The sequence below is a fragment of the Lycium barbarum genome, chromosome 4, assembly GCF_019175385.1.
Source record: "Lycium barbarum isolate Lr01 chromosome 4, ASM1917538v2, whole genome shotgun sequence".
Taxonomy (NCBI): Eukaryota; Viridiplantae; Streptophyta; class Magnoliopsida; order Solanales; family Solanaceae; genus Lycium; species Lycium barbarum.
In genome coordinates this window covers 124,912,610-124,936,522 of record NC_083340.1, presented here as the reverse complement: position 1 = coordinate 124,936,522, position 23,913 = coordinate 124,912,610, and positions in this window count along the sequence as shown.

The window sequence follows — 23,913 nt, the reverse complement described above, 5'->3', positions numbered from 1 at the left end:
TAGCTACTCGGCTATAAGAACATTTCACTATTTCTAGGGAAAATTGGGTAGCACTTCCTTTGTTTATACTACTTTTCCCACATTCTATATCAACTCCCAACGTTAATAACAACATTTACAATATAGCAACAACAATCATCATTTATCTACACTTACCACAATTCACCATTTCTCTTTGATTTCTCCACAATTATGATTATAACTCGTTATCGCATTTTCTCATATATAATACTTACTCCATGGTCTAAATGTCACTTATAACATATTCACAATCACAGCATACCAACACTCATGATTCATCCCAATCACTACTCAACAATGACACTATTCACACATTCATGACCCAATTTATATGTCTTTCCACAATCCAAGTGTTTCAACTTTTAACCACTCAAACCATATAAAAGGGTCATAAAACTCACCTTAGATGATGGATGAACAACACTCAAGTGGAGCTCCTCTTCTTGCACCAAAACCCTAACTTGCTCCTCTTGAGTTTTCTTGGCTTAGATGAACTTTTAATGAGTTTCATGCACTTGATTTCATGGATTTGGTGTAGTAAATCTTGGTTTTCCCTTAGTTTCTTGTGGATGAATGATGGAGAAGGTTCTACATGGTTCTTGGAGAGAGGAGAGTGGAAGATCAAATGAAATAAAATGAAGGAGGGGTCCTTATATTAATTCATGAAATCAGTCCCGACCAAGATGTACGGTGCGATCGACGGAGCGTCGATCTGATCGTCGAAGTCATTAAATTTCAAGTGAGCAATCTGTTGTTTCCTCTCATTCTACGGTGAGAAGGACGGTTCGTCGAACTGATCGACGGAGCGTCGACCTGTTTGTCGAATGGTCTTCGCTCTAGCTCAATTTTACGGCACGATCGATGAAGCGTTGACTCGTCCGACGGTACAAAGAACGACCGTCGAACCCCCTTTCGCAGAACTGCGGTGAAGTTTCATTTGACGAAGTTTTCTCTCTTTCCTCTAACTTCTTTGGAATCTTAATTAGAATTATTAAGTATCCCTTCTTACTTGTAGGGACATCGTGTTCACCTTAACTTACGTTAGTCCCTTCACCGCTCAGCAACTCAAAGTTCTGAGGTGTAACAATTACTTTACTGCTTTGACGTAAGTACATGGCATGTATTAAATTCTTATAAAGTTTGAATTTACAATTTACAAAATCTTTCCTGGGTAAATATTTAGGCCAAGAATAAATTGTAATATTTCAATTACGATGTGTAAGACTTAGCAACATATCGAAAACTACATGAAAAATATATTTATGTACAAATATTATAAGAAGTTCTCCTAGAACCGATACTAAAAATTCATACATTCCTAACTTTTAAAATAAGTCACCATAAAAACAAATATATTCAGCATTCATTTAAAATCAAGATGAGTTCTAATACCAAATACATTTAAAATCCGGATTAGTTCTAACAATCAATAACAACCTATACCACCAAATAACTAATGACTACTCTAAAGGTCTTCAATCACGACCCTGGCCTGACGAGATTTTTCATCCTCCTTGGCAAGAAAAATCAATCTCTAATTGATTCAATGAATCACCAAGAAATAGGTGAGAGGGGAACCCAAAGTTCTTGGTGCCTCATTGACCAATAAGAGATCATCTTTCGTAAATAATATGATGTATTGTTTTGTGTCAAATTGAGTATTTTCAACCCTATATTTATAGCCCATTTACTGGCTCGGTCATGGGCAAGTAAGTTTATCTCATTTGGTTAATCATTTATGATATTCCTATTTAGTTAATCATTTATGATATTGGATTTTATAAATCTCTTCCAAACATCATTTTGTTAATTCACGTATCTGTGACTAATTTATGCTTTACTTAATTGAGATGCACAAAGCGGATCTCACTATTTATATCATACATCATTAATTTGATTTATATTCCTACAAATCATGCTCTTACCATTTTACGAGAAAAAATAATATATCAAATAAAATCAAGAATTAAACAATATCTACAAAAACAATTGATATATTTTCTAAAAGAGTTTTAATGGTTTTAAATTCTTAAGAACGTACAAAGTTTGATTACGTAACTACTCACTTAGTCATTTTGAGTTTTTACCCTATTTTTTCCAAAATATCCTTCCAATAGTTCCATTAAGGTAATTGTGACTTGCGTGGATGGGTGACATGGTTCTCAAGGAAATCAGGGGGGCTTTGACTTGGTTTTAGTGAAAATGGAGTTTTCTAAGTTAAGGAAATGGAGATTTTTTACCAAAGTCAACATCTGGGTTAAATGCATTGTTTTGGGAGTTTAGTCGATTTCATTAGGTCCGGAATATGATTTTTGACTTAGATGGCCCTTTGGTTCGGGTCCCGAGGCATTCGGGTGTGATTCGGGTATTTAATTGGAAAATTAGGATTTTGATGATTTGGAGTTGACATTGGTTAACCCTTTGTCAGGACGACCTCTTTTAGGAATTCCGAGTGCGCAGCGAGTTAGTAGTGTGTTTTATGATAGAAATGTATTTTTGGTTTGTGTCTAGGGGGATTCCGAAGGAGTTTTGGGAATTGGTGAAAACCAGAAAAAATATGGTGTCATCGCAAAAGTGATTGTTAGTTCGCGTTTGCGAGGACCGCATTTGTGGGTTACTGTTCGCATTTGCGAGGATAGCATTTGCATAGTCTTTTTCACATTTGTGAAGGTTGGTCAGGATTGGGTTTTCTGCATTTGTGATGGGTGGTTAGCAAATGCGGAGCTCGCTTTTGCGAGCCAGGGATCTTTGCAATTGTGACCCCTGGCAATATTAAATATCCAAATTTCGTGAGAACACTTCATTCTTCCATAATTTGAGTTCTAATCGGATTGGACAAAATTCAAAGGCATACTTCATGATTCGACTTGGGGGTAAGGATCTAACCTTAATCTAATCATTTTCTCATGCTTCAATCCATTAATTAGAGGTTATGAATTGAGGATCCAATTGTGGTTAGAACTTCATGAACTAGGATATTGACTATCTAGACTACGGGAAAGATGAATTTAAGATTTAATTCCATTTTTTTCCCTTTGGACTCAAGGTTACCTTTTTGAGTTCATTTTTGGGTTCCGGACTAAAGTGTAGCAATATGAGTATTTTTGGATTCGTGTGACCTTGTAGAGTACTGATTTGATTATGTTGAACTCGATTATACAATAAATTGTCGTTTTGGCCTTCTGTGTTTAGGATGGGGCTTTGGGGTGACTTTTTAGACCCAAATTCCTTATATGGCTTTATGTGAACCATTAGACTCGTGTTCTTATGTAGATAATGTTATTGAACAGATTGGGCTCGTTCAGAGGCTCAGAGAAAGGGGAAGGTCGTGGAGTGACTCTTCGACTTCAGATTCTAGCAAGTTGAGACTTACTGGACCCCTTAAGTAGTGTTATGTGTTGGTTAATCTAGATAAGGGGCTGTCACAACCCAATTTCACTATGTCGTGCGACCTACCTTTCCCACCTCGGTAGGCAAACCCTTAACTCCACATTCACAGTTAATATAAAATAGCGGAAGAAGTAAAAATTGTGAACGCCTCACAAACATAATATAAAAAAGCGAAAACAATAAATACACCCCAGTATTTGCTCGGTCATACAAGAGCATCTAACTAAATACTACAAGTCTAAATAATAAGTATACATCAATAGTCTCAAAAATATTTCTTAGAACGGAAATAAAGACATAGTAGATAGAGGAGTTTTCGGGCAGCGAACGTCCACATGCTCACCCTGTAAGATCGAATCAGCAAATCCTCGAAACAGTCAACCACGAGGAGTAGAGGTCGATCCCTCCTAATGCTCTGCATTCATAAAAGAATGCAATAGCAGGTCAGTACAAACAACAAGTACTGGTAGGCATCATAGGCCCACTAAGTTTAGCTAACACATATCAAGGCAATAAAGTAAGATAACGGGTAAATCAACAAGGTATCAGTTAAACACAAGCCAGAATCCAAGTACACGTTATCGCCAAAGTTTAGCATCTAAACCCAAATGTGCCAAGTCTCAAATACACATCCGGATCCGTATATCACAAGAATATCACAATAGAATCCATAGTGTGATGCAATGCATATGCTATGTACATAGGTACTCCGATGATGGAACATTACATCTCGGTAGTACAAACCCAGGGGGACCCGCGAAGTCCATGTACCGAAACTTTAAGATTACGACAAAGACCTCGGCAATCGCTACCGTGCATATGCACTGATACACATCTACTCTGATGATGGAACATCACATCTCGACAGCACAACCTATGGGGAACCCGCGAAGTCCATGTACCTCACGGTTCTGGCAACAACCTCAACAATCGCTACGCACATCCTCGATTCCGGGACAACCATTGAACATTGGTCCTCACATCACTCTCATCCAATTGACCCCTGCTCATAATAGTGTTTCCTCAACTATCATCAACGTATCAACAGCATATCATGAAGGATGAGAATGCGTGCAATGTATGGGTTCAATGTCAATAATCAAATCAATCTCAAACAGTACCACACATAGGCACACCAACAATATCAATAAAAAGGCTATACAATAAGCCACAACGAGATCACAACTCTCCACAGTACCTCACAGGGAACATAAGTATTATCAATTATAAGGCTACACAATAAGCCACAATAGAATCATAATCCTCGTATCAAACGACAACACGTAAGAGACTACAAAATCATAATCAGGATATATCAATAGTCTCTAATATCTAGTATCTCCACGTGGCATCAAACCAACAACAATAGAACAAGATAAGTCACAACACAACGGGGTGTTTAACCCCAATCACACAACAGGGCCCAACCTAAGACAATATCCAACCCAGCTGCATACCTAAAGGTTTACATGCTTTCTCCGACAATATCGTCCAAATATATGCTTCGCTAAATGAAGTCTCACCATAGGATAAACCATAACATACCTGGAAGGCCGAACAGCAAAGTCTCTAATAATCAAACCTTGGTTTCCCCTTTCTTTTAAGCCTCGAGATAATGAAAGTCTAAACATATCCGAATCAAATAATTAGAATCAAGAAGATCATCAATTAAACCCTAATTCTATTCATGACCCAAATTCCCAATCTATGGAATAGGGTTTATGAACTAGAAAGGTGAAATTAGGAATCTAAAGATCTCAACGAGAAATTAAATCTCTAGGTGATCAATTCCCATCAATATCAAGCTAGAAGAACCAACAATTTGCTCAAATTGGGATTCTAGGCAAAAACCCCCAAATTTGGGTATAAACCCTAACCTTAAATTCACAAATTGGAAATGGAAGACTCAAGTTACAATAGCTAATACCCATCAATATCAGGCCAACCCATGCTAAATCCACCAAATAAACAAGGTTTTATCATCATAAGATCATTAAGAAAACCCACAAAAACCCTTTTGTTCTTACCGTTAAAGAGAAATTTAGGCATGGATTATTGATTAGGAAAAGCTAATAAATGATTTAGAGACAAGATTGATACCATAGAGAAGAATTCAGTGGTAACCCTTTAGAATCGTCTCCTTAAGCCTCAAGAATGAAATATGGGAAAATGACTTAATGTCTAAGGGTTTAACACATTAAAAGGCCTCTGACTCAGCAATTACCGCTTCTGCGGCGTGGCGGTCCCGCTATGATGGTAACTCAGACCGTCACAGCAGTCCCTCAACAAATCACATTGCCGCTACAGCGTCCCTTCTGCCGCAACAGTGGCACCGCTATTGTGGTTCTGGTGCCGTCATAGCGGGCACCAGACACCAGGTTACATATTCAAATTTCATACCTCGCACCCGAAATTCGATTATCGCCCGGTAAGACCTGCTCACATTCCATATACGCTACCCCTCATAAAAAAGGGAATTGGAAAAGAAAAGGGGGAGCTATTGTGAAGCCTAGAAAGGCGGAAGCGGAAAATCTCTTATACCGAGTTCCCAAACCTGGAGCTGACATTTAAATCGAAAATCAACATCGGGTCCCGGCTATCCGAAAAACGCAGACTGAAGCGGAAGTTCACAAAATGCAAGACAACAAGGGGGTCGTTAGACCACTGCTTGCGCGAAGGAAGAATCTAATCAATCAGAATTGAGACAAGGAGGAGAGGCGAAAGAGAGATTTTCGAGCCTGCAAGCAGCAAGTTGGGCAGGAGTCGTCAAATCTTGCCCAGGCAAAGGAGAAATCGACACTCGCTCGCAAGTTTTAAGAATTGGTAAGCGCAAGGACGCGCTACGAATGCGCTCGTGATCTCAGAATCTCCATCGGGGGCTCCGTTGACCGAGTCAACCCCCGAAATCTCCAAACTAGTAATCCAAACCAAGTCCCAAAATGCACCCGAGTGCATTGAAAACCGAACCAAATGTGCACACAAGTTCTAACAGGACATCAGGACCTCTCGAAATTGACAGATTCCCAAAAAAGGTCTGTTTAACAAAAGTCAACTTTGAGCAACCATTTTTTGCTTTTAAGCAAAATTTCCCAAAACTTACCCAAATCAACTTCGATGACCTCGAGAAGCGTGTCAACAATCCCCGCGGGTCAAATATGAGCTGATAAAGCTTGGAAAAGGATCAAAAGGATCGGAAACACAGTAACGGTTTGGTCGTTACAGGGGCGTAACGGGAAATAGAGGGTCCTGTACTCGTACGGTGACGAGCAGTTGTGCTGGTACCGGTGTATCTATATAGATAACTAAAACATGAACTAAATATGAAATGTGATAGAGGTTATGTGTTTAGCCTTCGGGCCATGAGGAATGGTGGATAAATTCATTTTGGTTAGTATTATTGTTGTTTATTTTTGGCTAGGAGGTCCCTATTTGTTTTATATTTGCGAATAATGACTTGATTTGCATTCATCACTCCTATTCTCATCCAAACAATGAAAAGGAAATATATACTTGATGTTGTGCATTTGCACGGTGTACAAATATCCATTTATACTTATGATATTATTGGCATTTGATGAGATGCAAGGCTGCGAGCCGAGAGGCCGGATATTGGATATGGTACATAGACGAGGTGATGATGTTTTTTTAGCCTAAGGGCTAGAACCCAATGTGATCTGAAGGATTTGGTATACTAGGGTGGGTATATGGACCTCATGAGTCCCCCATGGGTCACGTGAAACCTACTGCAGGAGCATGTGTATATCGGGGCATATGGCTATTGCATTGCATATCACTCGGTGGCATTGCATGCATTCCTTTACACCTTATATTGATTATGCTTGTTCACTTGGTTTTAGGCCATATGCATGCTAAGGAATATAAATATGGGATCTTTATGTGTATACTTGACATAATCGATATACAGATGATTTTTTTTTCACATGAACTTATCTTAAACAAATGTAAGGTTTGAGTAAACGTTCATTTCCCATAGTCACTCTACCCGTGCTGCACCTTTTGTGTGCATATTTGGTTTCTAGAACTAGTGTTGCTCTAGGTTTCACCGCCCATTGAGGAGGTTGCTTAAGGGATTTGGGGTTAGCTGTTGGTTGATCCGTGGCACCAGATTCTTCTTCCTTACTTATTTTTGTCTGTTCTTATTTCAGACAGTGTAGTTGGCTGCCATTATAGACTTGTACTAGCTATCCTAGTTGTTCTTGTACTTGTGACACCAGGTTTTGGTTGGTTGTACCTATTTCACATGTTTATGATTATGAGACTTTGATTATGACTTTTAAATGGCTTTATTTATTTCTTTTCTTATAATATACTTTTAAAATTGGCTTAATCAGTCGTGAATGATTCACCTACCAGGTGGAGGAAGGTTCCTTCACGGCTCTAGAATTTAGGTCATGACATTGTTAATCTATCACGATGACGATTCAGTAGCTAGCACTACCTTCAGAGTTAGTGAACCACACTTCTCGTTCGTAAACGCTAGAGAGTTAACTATTTCATTTTTGTTTCAAATTCTGTCAATTATATTTATTATGTTGCATCTATTGTTATGATCCAACATACTCATAAGTGGGTAAATTTTATTTTTCAACTTGAGACGTGCAGTTGTAAATGTTGACTTTATGTTGAAAGTTTATTTATCTCATATGTATTTTGCAACACATTCTAATAGTGGTTGTTAGTAATGACAGCAATAAAAGATACCATGTTAGCCTAGTTAATCAGTCATAGAGTGTTAGTTATCGCTTTGTAGTTTTAGGCCGTGTCACTTACAAATTTTAGTTATCTTAATCCTGTATCGTTCACCCATAATCATGAATATTAGACGATCAGGCGTGGATAGATTTTTTCAGTTTGATTATTCATAGACACTGAATTTTACTTGTCTATTCTAAATATTCGAATTAAATTCTTATTATGTCGTGGAATCCTTCTTTTAATAGTTATACTTTAATGAGTCGAATTATTCTCCTATACAAGTGTTGTATATGAACTCATTTGGCTTTATTGCAAAAATCACATGCTTATTAATTAGATTATTATAATACTTCTAGAATTTTAAAAATCAAAATTGAATGAGCTTAAACGTGATATTCAGCAGATTGAATTTAGTTAGTAGTCTTTTCCTCTTTTTATTGGTTTTTTGGTTTATTTTTGGTAAGAAATATGTTAGATTCAAAACCAGGAAAAAAGAAATAAAAATTATTCGTGCATAGAGATTGAGAAAGGCAAAAATAGATAGCAATCCACACCAGATTTTTTATTTCAATGTCGAATTAATGAATTACAAATGGTTAGAACTAAAAAATATCTTTTGCTTAACTCGTGAACAGAGTTTTTAATACATGAGATTTTCATTAAAAATTACGATTGTGGATTTTTATTTCTGCATTCATTAGGTTTAGAAACATTATCACTGGGCCTAAAAGCTAACAATTTTGTTTCCATTTTTTTCCTTTCAAAATGTGAAGTAAGCTTGAAAACTTAATTATACAAAAGTAAATTATTAACCAAGTCCTTTAGAGCGGGTAAATCCCAAACAAACTTGATTGCACAAAATGGACGGGGCGCTTCATTTTTTCTTATTAACCAAAATTATAAAATATAACTTCCCATGAATGCAAACCTTGTATGGACAGCACTTGAAATACATGATTAGAATCTGAATTGAATTTTGGCCTGAAAAAAAAAAAGAATCAGTGGATCATTTTACTGCTTTGACGTAAGTATATGCCATGTATTAAATTCTTATAAAGTTTGAATTTATGGTTTACGAAATCTTTCCTGAGTAAATGTTTAGGCCAAGAATCAATTGTAATATTCCAATTACGATGTGTGAGAGTTAACAACATATCAAAAACTACAAGAAAAGAATATTATGTTATAAATATTATCAGAAGTTCTCCTAGAACCGATACTAAAAATTCATACATTCCTAACTTTTCAAATAAGTCACCATAAAAACAAATTAATTCAACATTCATTTAAAATCAAGATGAGTTCTAATACCAAATACATTTAAAATCAGGATTAGTTCTAACAATCAATAACAACCTATACCACTAAACAACTGATGACTACTCTAAAGGTCTTCAATCACGACCTGCCCTGATGAGCTTTTTTATCCTCCTTGGCAAGAAAAATCAATCTCTAATTCATTCAATGAATCACCAAGAAGTAGGTGAGAGGGTAACCCAAAGTTCTTGGTGCCTCATTGACAAATAAGAGATCATTCTTTCGTAAATAATATGATGTATTGTTTTATGTCAAATTCAGTATTTTCCACCCTATATTTATAGCCCATTTCCTAGCTCGGTCATGGGCAAGTAAGTTTAGCCCATTTGGTTAATCATTTATGATATTCTCATTTAGTTAATCATTTATGATATTGGTTTTTATAAATCTCTTCCAAACATCATTTTGTTAATTCAAGTATTTGTGATTAATCTGTGCTTTGCTTAATTGAGATGCACCAAGCGGATCTCACTATTGTATATCATACATCAGTAATTTTATTTATATTCCTACAAATCATGCTATTACCATTTTACGAGAAAAAATAAAATATCAAATAAAAACAATAATTAAACAATAACTACAAAAACAATTGATATATTTTCTAATTTAGTTTTGATGGTTTTAAATTTGTAAGATACTACAAAGTTTGATTATGTAACTACTCTCTTAGTCGTTTTGAGTTTTTTACCCTATTTTTTCCAAAATATACTTCCTGTAGTTTCATTAAGGTATTTGTGACTTGCAGGGATGGTTGACATGGTTCTCGAGGAAATCGGGCGGGTTTTGACGTGGTTTTAGTTAAAGTGGACTTTTCTAAGTTAAGGAAATGGGGATTTTTGACCAAAGTCAACATCAGGGGTAAATGCATCATTTTGGGAGTTTAGTCAATTCCATTAGGTCCGGAATATGACATTTGCCTTAGACAAGCCTTTGGTACGGGTCCCGAGGCGTTCAAGTGTGATTTGGGTATTTGGTTGGAAATTTAGGATTTTGATGATTTGGAGTTGTCACGACCCAAATTACGGTTCGTGCGGGCACCTACCTTATTTTCACCTGATAGGCGAACCCTTACCAACCAACCCCTTTCGTAAAGTTGTTTTGGAAATAAATGCAAAAAAGAAAAATAAATAAAATAAACATTACGAAGACATTCTTTAATAGATTAGAACCATTCAACTTTCCCAAGGATCTAGTCTAGACTGATACAAGAGCTTCTAATTTACTGAGAGTTAACACAATTAAAAAGACACAGCTTCCGCCTTTGGAATGTGATATACAGAAGCAGTAGGAAGATGTCTGCCACTGCAACTAAGAAAACCTTCAAGCAACAATCTGAAAACACATCTACACCCCAAAGGATGTAACAAGAGTAGTATCAGTACACCACACGTATTGGTAAGCATCAAAGGTCGACTAAGATTAGTTCACACAACACGATATAAAATCAAACAAAATAGATAGATGGGTATCGTCATAACACCTTTTTACCTCCTGCCCATACTTAAACAGTTCTGATATAAACCTACTCTTATCCCATTACCTTATCAACACAACACTAGGAAATAAAGACCAACAGATAACAACAATTACATTTAAGACTGACTTCTGGACCAATTAGACCCCGGCAGTTATAACGGACAAACCCCAAACTTTCTATCAACCGACACTTCGTAGGATGACTAATCCTTACCTTTTTTCCCTTACTTTAACATACTCGGAATTTAACGATTAGACTCAATTAAATACGTAATCCATAATAGACACCAGACTCAAACCACTTATCAAGTATCAAGTAAGAACAAGTAAGCAATGCAATCAATGATAGCAAATCAACGTACTTCCAACACTTAGCCACGCTAATAGGGTCAACTCAACCAACCTTCCTTTATTTATCAACGGATTATGAGGTTACTAGTTAACATCTCATCTCTACAAACATGAGGAAATAAATGGAACTTACCAGAATAAATCATGACTATATGTCATCCACTCGTATTAGCTCTACCACCGCCACAAAATAGGAACACACAAGTACAATGCAATCAATGTTAGTATCATATCCGTACACACATCCAAAATAGTAATGTTTGCCCAAATAGCCATGACCAGCAGGGGACCGATGGTGTTCATGTACCACTCGCTCCGAAACTGACCTCGGATCATGAGCCCATAACCAGGCCACATCCTCACCCCCGTCAAATGAGCCTTTTCATAATTATATTATCTTCCTCATCACGATGCATTTTCGTTCCACAATTAATTAAGGAATGTGAACAATCAATAAATCAATATCAGGAAACATAAGTCACCAAGTCACACATCATATCAGGACTCAATAATTCAACCTCCTAACAATGTGAATATTCCACGAGGATACATAAACTAATAATACACGTCATCACACAACGGCCATGCCAAGCCTCAGACTTGACTCGTCAATAACGTAAATAAGGAATCACTCTGAAACAATAAGAAAGTAAATACTGACTATTCTCGCATGTGCAGTACATAGAATAACGAAAACATGAATACTCAGTGAGGACACCTACAATTTAGTAAAAGGTCTCCCCCACCCATGGTACAACAAGACTCTATTACGGCCAACTTGGTAATTGCACATGCCCAACCCTCTAACTAGATCAATAACAACCCATATTCACTACCTTCCTTCCCTTTTTGGCCTAACAACTATGCATATTGGTTCACTTATTCACTTAATGGCACGATGCCCACAAAAATTAGCATTTAACTTAACCTAAACAATATTCAACCGAACTCTGTGTTCGAAGACCTAATCATGCTTTCTCCCGTCAATTCTATAGCATATATATGATTTACTAATCAAAGTCTAGCTCAAGTAAATCATAACCTACCTCGTTGCCGAGAAGCTTTCACGAACGTTGATGGAATATCCACCATCCCGTCTTTGAGCTGGAAGCTGTGATAGAGAAATCTTTAAAGAAGATAACACGAAGGATGTTTGAAAGGCTACTTTTACCTAGTCATCAAGTGTTTTAATCAGGGAATACCCTAATAACGGCTTAGAAAAGGGGATTTTTGGACAAATAGGGATTAAATCCTGTCACGACCCAATTTGGGATCGCGCGGGCACCTACCTTTCCACCTCGGTAAGTGAACCCTCTATCGAATAGCACATCAATTAAACAACAAATCATTTAAAGACAATTTGAATATTCCAAAAGCTAAGTACAATTAACAGTGGAAATCAATTGCTTAATAAACTCTAATATGGAAAATATTTACAACTGTTAAATAGATAAGGACTCCTTCCAAGTTCCCACGACCTGGTCTAGACTAGTACATGAGCAACTAATGACTGCAGATTACCACTACATTCTAAGACTCGATAGGAGGAGGCCTTCCAGATAGGCATCACGCATTCCCGCTTCATATCCCAATCAACTACCTGAAACAATGTACACCCCAAAAAGGGTGTAGCAAGTGCAATATCAGTACAAAACACACGTACTAAGTAAGTATCATAGGCCGACAATGGTTAGTAATACATATCAGTAAAAGAATTCACAGATAAATATGATAACAACCTAATCAAGTCATATGTCTATCTACCACACACTGTATATCAACACCCTTAAGCATTGATTTCACTCTAATAATTCACCAGTCAAGCTCACAACGATCTCGGAGCTCATATGTCATTAAATCAGTCGTTTCAGTCTAGTACTCAACTCATCATTAAGACACCCATTATCCTACATCTGATAGAGACCAAACATATAACTAATCTTAGGGACGGTCTATAGGATACCTCAACAAATTCAATCAATAAATCCAGATCCAAGTACACGTCATTGCCTAAGTAAAGCATCTAATCCCAAATGTGCCAAGTCTGAATAAATCAATTTGAATCCAATCATCACAAGTAAAGGCCAAATCATCTCAAACAAGACATAATGTAATGCAATGCAAGATGTATCAATGCAATGCAATGCAAGATGTATGAATGCAACGCCATGCAAATGAGGTGTACACATGTACTCCGGATGGAAATATCAACGTCTCGGTAGCACAACCCAGTGTGACTCGAGAAGTCTAAGTGCCACCCGTCCCGGATCTTTTACCCAAAAGACAAACGGGACCTTAGCTAATTGCTCACGAGAGAGGTCTCACCGGCACCGCTCTGGGGGACCCGCAGAGTCCATGCACTAACAACGATTCCGAAATAACATGGGAATCGGCCATGCAACAACGATGCCGGAACGGATCATCGGATATCAGCCATCTCACAATCACTCAAATAAAAGAGTTTATCAAATATCAGTTTCACTTATTCAACGATACCGGATCATCACCGGGTATCGGCCATACATCATGAATGAATGAGAATGTGTGCAATACGTGTATCAACATCAAGCTCAATATCACAAGTACCAACAATGGGGTACTCCAACAACGTATTATATCACAATACCAACAGTGGGTATGCCAACAATGTACATCGAACATCGGCCTTCTCACAATCACTCAAGTAAAAGAGTTTTATCAAATATCAGTTTCATACAATTACGATTCCGGAATTGATCATCAGACATCGACCTTCTCACAATCACTCAAGTAAAAGAGTTTATCAAATATCAGTTTCACTCAATCAACGATACCGGATCATCACCGGGAATCGGCCATGCATCATGAACGAATAAGAATGCATGCAATGTGCGTATCAACATCAAGCTCAATACCACAAGTACCAACAATGGGGTATGCCAACAACATATCATATCACAATACCAATAGTGGGTATGCCAACAATATATATGAACCACAAATACCATAGTGGGTATGCCAATAGTATATCCGAACCAAGACGGATGATGAGATCTAATCTCTATCAACAACTCATGGCATCAAGCCACCACAATAGAACTATCAAGCACAACACAATGGGGTGGCTAGTCCCAACACACAACAAGTCAATCAATCCATATACATTATTACCACTTCCTTTAATTAGCCTATTAGCTTAGAACAAGTAATCTCACCCTACACTCACAATCATTCGTCACAACTCATTTTAGAACTCAATCACAATTGTTGGTGTATTTTATTCTCCCATTTATCAACGAGGTTCACTATTAATGGCATAACACAATAATCACATATTACAGGGATTTCTCATCATTAGACACAACAATAGGTTTCACCCGCTACTTCCAAGTCACATATATCCACCGATATTAAAGAAAACCACATCAAACAACCTAAGGAATCTACAGGCCACAAGCCCGAACAAACAAATCACACAACAATACCATCCAAAAATTCCATCCCAAATCTTCAATTCCTATACATGCATTCTCCGTCCCTTCTAATACACGAATATATAAAACTAATCGGAGTCTACCAAAAGGAAAGCCATAACCTACCTAGCAGTCGAACAGGTGTCACGAACCCACACGTTGCCTTATCTTTCGAAGCATCTCCAAATAATCAAACTCTATTACATATGAATTCTATGTAAGCAACCATGAATAATGATACCCATATTGGCTACGTTCTATTCGGGTCAAATTCCAACCTTTAATTTAGGAAAAACGGGTCTTAAGGGCAAAACGGGAATTTTATGACTAAAATACCAAATTCAATACGAGAAGGTCAAAACCCATTAATTTAATCATAGGAGTACTCAATTAATTCTCAAAATCATCATTTATATGAAAACCCCCAAATCTGGGTCTAATAACCCTAACTTTAATTCAAGAATTTTAACCTTAAAATGGAAGATTAATGATTAACAAGCCTAGATATGACATTATCTAGCATGAACAACAACGATTTTATCATTAAACATAGTATAAGAATCAATTTCATTTTTAACCCTTCTTCACATGAAACCCAAATGATTCTAGTCATTATAAGGTTGAAATCATGTTTAGAAGATCATAGGTTAGGTTAGGTTGAAATCATAAGGATAGATATAAGGTTAAGACACTTACCCTAGGAAGAAAATGGCTCTCTAGACCTTCAAGTCGCCTCCAAGAGTGCTTACAATGAGTTTAGAAGTTATAGGAAGTGTCTAAGGGTTTTAGAAGGTTTTTAAATGAAACACTGGCCCGTCGGCCGCTATGGCGGTCAACAGGACGCCATGGCGCCACCCCTATGGCAGTCATCCTACCGCTATGGCAGTCTACCGCTATGGCGGTCACCCTACCGCTATGGTGGTCATCAGACACCAGAATATTCTGGTGTCTTCCAAACTTGAAATTGACACACGTACAATCCCGGAACCTCCCGAACACAAACCAAATATGCAGATGTACATAAAATGCGCTACAAACGAACTTGTGGCCTCGAAATTTCCAGCGGAGGCTTCATTGACCAAGTCAACTCCCAATGGCCTAAATATTAATTTTCCAACCCAAGTCCCAAAACGCAACTGAGTGCATTAGGAACTGAACTAAACCCACCAATCAATCACAAATGGTCATTCGAACCTCTCAAAATTGATGGATTTTCAGAAAAAAGTCAACTCCCGATCAAACAGTTTTCGCTTAAAGCTATATTTTTCTAGAGAACATTCTAAAGCCCAAAATGATGCCTAGGAAGTTATGTCAACTATCTCATCGGGTCTAAATAGTTCTAACGGGACTCAGGAATGGGTCAACGAGGGCAAAACGAAATAATCACATTAACGACAAAACAGTTCGTTACAAATCCCAAAATAAAGTCATTGCACGCGGGTTCTGGTTCGTATCTACCACTGCAGTGGACTGCTTATCTGGTACAGTGGGCAAGCTATAGCAGTCGCCCATCCGCTACAGCTAAGTCATCTGCCCTGGGCCAATAACTCTTTAACTCCCATCTAATTCAACTGCGAGTAAATATTACACTTAAAACTCCCCCGCGGACCAACCTCTAAACGATACACCTGGTTTTCGTACGCGGGGCGGAAGGTCCAATAAACACCAAACGGGTCGTTATAGGAGTTGACCTTGGTCAACCCCGGGTCAAGACTACCTCTTTTTGGAATTTTAAGTGCACAGCAATTTAGTAGTATGTTTTATGATAGAAATGTATATTTGGTTTGTGTCTAGGGGGATTTCGAAGAGTTTCGGGTGTTGGATCGGGAATTGGTGAAAACCGAAAAAAATCTGGTGTCATCGAAAAAGTGATGGTTTGCTCACGTTTGCGAGGACAGCATTTGTGGGGTACTGTTTGCATTTGTGAGGACAGCATTTGTGTGGTCTTGTTCGCATTTGCAAAGGTTGGTCAGGATTGGGTTTTTTGCATTTGTGATAGGTGCTTTGCAAATGCGGAGCTCGCTTTTGTGAGCCAGCGGTCTTTGCAATTGTGACCCCTGGGAATATTCAATATCCAAATTTCGTGAGAACATTTCATTCTTCCATATTTTGAGTTCTAGACATCAGATTTGAGAGATTTCAATGGCATACTTCAAGATTCAACCTGGGGGTAAGGATCTAACCCTAATCTAATCATTTTCTCATGTTTCCATCCATTAATTAGAGGTTATGAATTGAGGATCCATTGTGGTTAGAACTTTATGATTTAGGATATTGACTATCTAGACTATGGGAAAGATGAATGTAAGTTTTAATTCCATTTTTTGCCCTTGCGGGCTCAGGTTACCTTTTTTAGTTCATTTTTGGTTTCGGACTAAAGTGTAGCAATATGAGTATTATTGGATTCGTGTGACCTCATAGAGTACTGATTTGACTATGTTCGACTCAATTTCACGATAAATTACCGTTTTGAGCTTTTGGATTTGGAATGAGGCTTTGGGTTGACTTTTTGGACCCGAATTCCTTATATGGCTTTATGGGTACCGTTAGACTCGTTTTCTTATGTAGATATGGTTATTGAACATATTGGGCTAGTTTAGAAGCTCAGGGAAAGGGGAAGGTCGTGGAGTGACTCTTCAGCTTCAGATTCTAGCAAATTGAGACTTACTTGACCACTTAAATAGTGTTATGAGTTGATTAATCTACATAAGGTGCGTAACAGGAATTTAGAGGTCCCATACTCATGAGGTGACGAGCAGTTGTGCAGGTACCGTTGTATATATATAGATAAATAAAACATTAACTAAATCTGAAATGTGATAGAAGTTATGTGTTTGGCCTTCGGGCCATGAGGAATGGTGGATAAATCCATTTTGGTTGGTATTATTGCTATTTATTTTGGCTAGGAGGCCACTATCGGTTGAATATTTGCGAATAAAGACTTGATTTGCACTCATCACTCCACATCTCATCCTAACTATGAAAATGAAATATATACTTGATATTGACTTGATATTTTGCATTTGCACGGTGCACACATATCCATTTATACTTATGATATTATTGGCATTTGATGAGATACAAGGCTGGGGTCCGAGAGGCCGGATGTTGGATATGGTACATGGACGGAGTGATGATAATTTTATAGCCTAAGGGTTGGCACCCAATGTGATCTGAAGAATCTAGTATTCTGGGGTGGGTATATGGACCTTATGAGTTCCCCATGGGTCACATGAAACCTACTGCAGGATTGTATGCATACCGAGGCATATGGCTATTGCATTGCATATCACTTATTGCCATTGCCTGCATTCCTTTATACCTTATATTAATTATGCTTGTTGACTTGATTTCATGCCATATGTGTGCTAAGGAATATAAACATGGGATCTTAATGTGTATACTTGACATAGTCGATATACAAATGAAATTTCTTTCACTTGAACTTGTCTTAAAGTAATGTAAGGGTTGAGTAAACGTTCATTTCCCATACTCACTCTACCCGTGCTGCACCTTTTGTGTGCTTTTTGGTTTCTCACACTGGTGTTGCTCTAGGTTTCACCACCCCTTGAGGAGGTTGCTTGAGGGATTCGGGGTTAGCCGTTGGTTGATCTGTGGCACCAGATTCTTCTTCCTTACTTATTTTTGTCTATTCGTATTACAGAAAATGTAGTTGGCTACCATTCCAGATTTGTACTAGCTATCCAAGTAGTTCTTGTACTTGTGACACCTGTTTTTGGTTGGTTGTACCTATTTCACATGTTTATGATTATGAGACTTTGATTATGACTTTTAAATGGCTTTATTTATTTCTTTTCGTATAATATACTTTTAAAATTGGCTTATTCAGTTGTGAATCATTCACCAACCGGGTGGAGGTAGGCGCCTTCACGGCTTTGGAATTTGGGTCATGACATTGTTAATGTATCTGTAACGACCCGTTTGGTCGTTAAAGCCTTTTCGGTGCTTTTGAACCTTTTCTGAGCTTATTTAGCTCATATTTGACTCAAGGTGACCATTGACACTCTTCCCAAGGTCTTTGGATCTGATTTGGGTGACTTTGTAGGAAATTTGGGCTTTAAGCGGAAATAAAAGTTGACTCAAAGTTGACTTTAGGGCAAACAGACCTTTTTCGGAAATTCGTCAATCTCGAGAGGTCCGGATGATCTTTTAGAACTCATGCGTATATTTGGTTTGGTTCCCAATACACTCGGGTGCATTTTGAGACTTGGGTGGGAAAGTTAGTTTTGAGGTATCGGGGTTGACTCGGTCAACGAGACCTCTGTTGGGAATTCTAAGGCCACGAGTGCGTTCGTAGCATGTTTTTATGTAGGTCTACATACATGGTTTGTAAGCAGCTGGTCTCGAGTGATAGTCGGGATTTTGGGTTAAATTAGTGAAACTTGAGAGTTTCTGGTGTCGGGTGCCCGCTATGGCGGCACCAGGACCGTAGAAGCGGTACCGCTATAGCAGTTACCCTGCCGCTATAGCGGCTTGTGCATTTAGGCAAGACCATGGAAGCTGGACCACTAAAGCTCTGGAGTAGGCGCGGAAGAGGGTGACGGGTAGTTAGATTCATTAAATGTGCATTAAAAGCACTTCTTTCACCTTCCTTTCCATTCCATGTTACATTATTCACCTTAGGAATCCATTAAACATGCTAGTTTCGTTAAGGAATGGTGGATTGAAAAAGGGCTTTGTGGGTTCTTCATTCTAGGCTATTAAATTAGTAGTTAATCTATGAAATTGGAAGTTAGGGTTGATACCCAAATTTGGGGGTTTTGCCTAGAATCCGAATTTAAGTGATTTATTAGTTCTTCTAGCTTATAATTGATGGGAATCAATCACCTAGAACATTAATTTCACGTTGAGACCTATAGAGTCCTGATTTCATCTTTCTAGTTCATAAACCCCATTCCATAGATTCGGATTTGGTTCATGAATAGAAGTAAGGTTTGAATGATGTTTCTTCTTGATTCTAATTTCATAATTCAGATATGATTATATTTCCATTATCACGAGGCTCAAAGGAAGGGAAAGACTAAGGTTTGACAATTGGAGACTTTCCTATTCAGCTTTCCAGGTAGGTTACGGTTTACCTTATGGCGAGACTTCGATTAGCAAAGCGTATGTTTAGATGATATAGTCTGAGAATGCATATAAACCTTCGAGTATGAAGTTGGGTTGGATATTGTCTTAGGTTGGGCCTTATTGTATGATTTGGGGGCTAGCCACCCCGTTGCGTTGTTGACTTATCTTGTTCAATTTACTTATTGTCTCATTGTCACGTTGAGACATTGGATATTGGAAATTAGTGATATATCATGACTATGATATTGCAGTACTTTACTTGATTTAATATTGTGATGAGAATTGTGATTCCATTGTGGCTTATTGTGTGACCTTATTATTGATATTACTTGTGTTCCCTGTGTGGTACTGTTTAGGATTGAATTGGTTGTTTATATTACATTGCATCGTATTCATACTCATTTCCGTGATACATTGATATTGCATTGTTATGGTACTGAGGATGGAAAGTGAGAAGAAAATACTGATGCGTTGAAGCACATTGTATATCGAGTCATCCTTGGGCTGTGTGTGGAATGAAGGATATGAGGCATAATAGTGAGGCGTAACAGGTAGGAATGGAGTCATCTATGGGTTATGTGATGTGTGACTGGTACACGGACTTCGCAGGTCCCCCATGGGTTGTGCTGCCAAGATGTGATGTTCCATCGGTCGGAGTACATATGTACGGTGCATATGTGTTGCATTCATCATTCATAGTTTATTGCATTGCATTATACCTCTTGTTTTTCTTTGATATGGTTGTAATATGATTGTGATATACTGATTCGAAATGGTTATACTGAGATTTGGCACAGTTGGGTTTAGATGCTATCACATAGGGGATGACTTGTTGTGCTATTGTTATATCCCGTATTTTTGCATATTCAGAAAATTTGAAATAATTGTGACTAGTAAGTGATAAGACAATATTTTGATCTTACTTAATATATAAGTTGTTCATGGAAAATATTGATGCGGAAATATGGAGGAAGGCTAAGGGCAAAATTGGAAATTTGAAAAATGGTTTCATGAATTACAAATATTAGACATAAGTAAGTGGGCTTGGAAAATCAAAAAAAAAAAAAAAGCCCAAGTGTGGCCGGCCAAGGGATGGCCAAGGCCCACTTGGGGATTTAATCCAAGTAAATAAAAAGGATGACTACTACCATTTGTCATCTTATTTCAAGAACCTTCAAGAAAGAAAAACCTTGAGAGCAAAATAAAGGCCATTCGGCCAAGAGAAAAGAAAAAAAAATTGAAGCCTTCAATCTTGATCCAAAAAAATATATTCTTCTAGTATTCCTACTAATTCAATGGTCCTCTTTAACGTGGTATAATTGTTAGAGCAAGAAAACTACTCTTTGTTGCAAGTTCAAAATTCTAGTCAAGTGGGAAATTAAGGAGAAAGGTAAGAATTGATCTTCTTTTATATATTAATGGAAAGTTGGGATTAATTTACCATGATTAGATTATTAAGTGCGGATTAAGATTTAATTTTTCATTAAACAAGTCACTAGTGCACTAAGTGGGCCCCACCAAGACATGTGGCCAAATTTAATTGGCTCAACCTTGAGTGGGACACTTGTCACTCCTAGGGGTTGTACATATAGTGAAAAATCTGTGCCCTAGAGCTCATTTCATCTTCAACAACAAGCTAGAGAGAGAGAGAGCATAAGCCATGGCATTCGGCCATGGCTAGCAAAATTGGAGCTCAAATTTGTTGATCCAAAAATCAGATTTTCTAGGTATTTCAGCCCTTAGGAAGGTGATAATAACGTGGAGAAGTCATTTGGAGCAACAAGAACAAGTATTAGTTCATTTCACAAATTCTAGCTAAGTGAAGAAGCCAACTTGTTAAGGTAAGAGTTAATCATTTTTCTATGTGTTTGATGATGAAGTTGGACGTGTGGGGAATATGCAAATGTAATGTGTGAAATTATGTGTGTTGATGTTGGGGCATTGTTGTAACTTGGTAAACATGAATTGAGTCTATGAAATTATGTATGTTAATGATGGAATGTCGTTGAAGCCGTAGGGGCTGTTTTATTTGAAAATGGTGGACTGATTTGAATCAATATTTTGGTTTTTGATATCATGGATTATGTGATGAGAATGAAGGAATTTAATAGTTAGAGTTGGAGTTAAATTTGTTGTGGGTTGTTGTGAGGATTATTGTGGTAACAATGTAGCTTACTTGCATATAAATAGATGATGTGGTGTCGTGTGGTTGTTGTTGTATTTCCCTGAAATTTGCTGAAAAGATTGCATGAAATAAGGTATAAGAAGTGTATATGGGCTGCTTGGTGTATTGTAAGTGTTCGTTAGAATTTCGGGCATCGTTATGTTATAGTTGGGGGGCTGTTTTGATATGTTGTTGTTCTTGTTGGAATAAAAGAATTGAAGATATGGTTGTGTCCATATGTTATTGTTGGTATTTCTGTGTCAACAGGAGAGCAATTGGAAATTCGGATAGGCGAATATATAGGGGAAATGCTGCCGAAATTTCTGTAGACAAGTGCTAGTTAGAATTGAATTTCTAAGTACTTGTAGCTAACGTTTGGTAATTAATGGCGTTATTGTAGATCTTGGAGAGCCCGAGACTTGAGTCGGGATTTGTTTAGCGAGCGATCGAGGTATGTAAAGCCTACCTTTCCTTCTTTTGGCATGACCTTTATGAAATGAACCAATAACGTATATGTATGCTTCTAAAGAAAATCCTATTCTTAGAACCACTAGGATGGCTAATATCTTTGACTTCCATAAGCTATTCCATATGGCTTGATACGTATTTATGATGTTCGAAGATTCTAGTTGTTATGTTTCCGAATGTTGTTCGAAAGAAAATCGATATGACTAAAGTCTTTGATGAATATTTTGATACGTAAATATGATCCTAAAGTCTCTATTTGATTTGATCCATAATGTTATTCGAAAGTTATCTAATATGAATGATACTTGAATTTCCAAATATGGCTTATGAAATGTTTTTAGAAGGCTCTGTACTTCAAAAGCTCGCAACTTTCTTATGCTAATTCCGATTGACCCGATACTTGTTTCTGAGCTTTCTGACATCGGTATATATATTTATTCATCGAGTCTTGGAATTTATTTACTTATATGCATATGGTTTTCTCACTACTCCACTCGTGCATACTATTACTACATCGTTCGCCGGGTCCCGGGCCTGTTTTGTCTTCGTACGCACTATGTTATATTCGGCAGTATGATGTGTTACAGTTCCCGAGACCCTCGCCATAGGGCCGGGTACCGCTTATATACGGAGTTATGATGTGTTATGGCATATGATGTGTTACGATGTTGTAATATGTTATGATGATACGATATGTTCGGGATTGTACGGAGATTTGAAACCTTCTGGAGTATGATGTGTTGTGGCGCCAGCGTCGGAGTGGCGACCACGTTCCTGAGCCCTATGCATGATTTTTATTTGCATTATTTATGTTTTCAGAAAAGGTTTTGATATACTAACTCTGTATCCATTTTCAGTACTTCTCACTTCAGTTATGATTTGGATTACTGTATTTCATGCTTTACATACTCAGTACATATTTCGTACTGACCCCCTTTTCTTCGGGGGTTGCGTTTCATGCCCGCAGGTGCAGACGTTCGTTCTGGTGACCCGCTAGTGTAGGATACTCATTCTACTATTTGGAGTACTCCTTTGATCCGGAGCCCATATTTTTGGTACATATCTTTTGTTGTACATGTTTCTGTAGATATGACTATTTGGGGTACGGCGGGGCCCTGTCCCGTCATATGTTTCTGTTGTGGTTTGTAGAGGCCTGTAGACATATATGTGGGTCATGAGTCGTGTTGTTCGGTTATGTCTGTGACTTGTGCCTTAAGCGGTCCCGTTTGCTATTATGGCCGAAATGGCCCATATGTATGTATATGTATGTATATTCGGGCGATGTGTATTCCGCCAGCCTGCCGGCTTTTGTATGATATTTCTGTTACAGGTGACCGCTTAAGACGACGTCTGTTTTCAGTATCTGTGCAAAAACAACGTATGTTAAACATGGATAAGTCTTTGATATGTCGAATTGGTAAGTGAATGTGTATGGGTGTCCAGTTAGGGCACTAGTCACGGCCC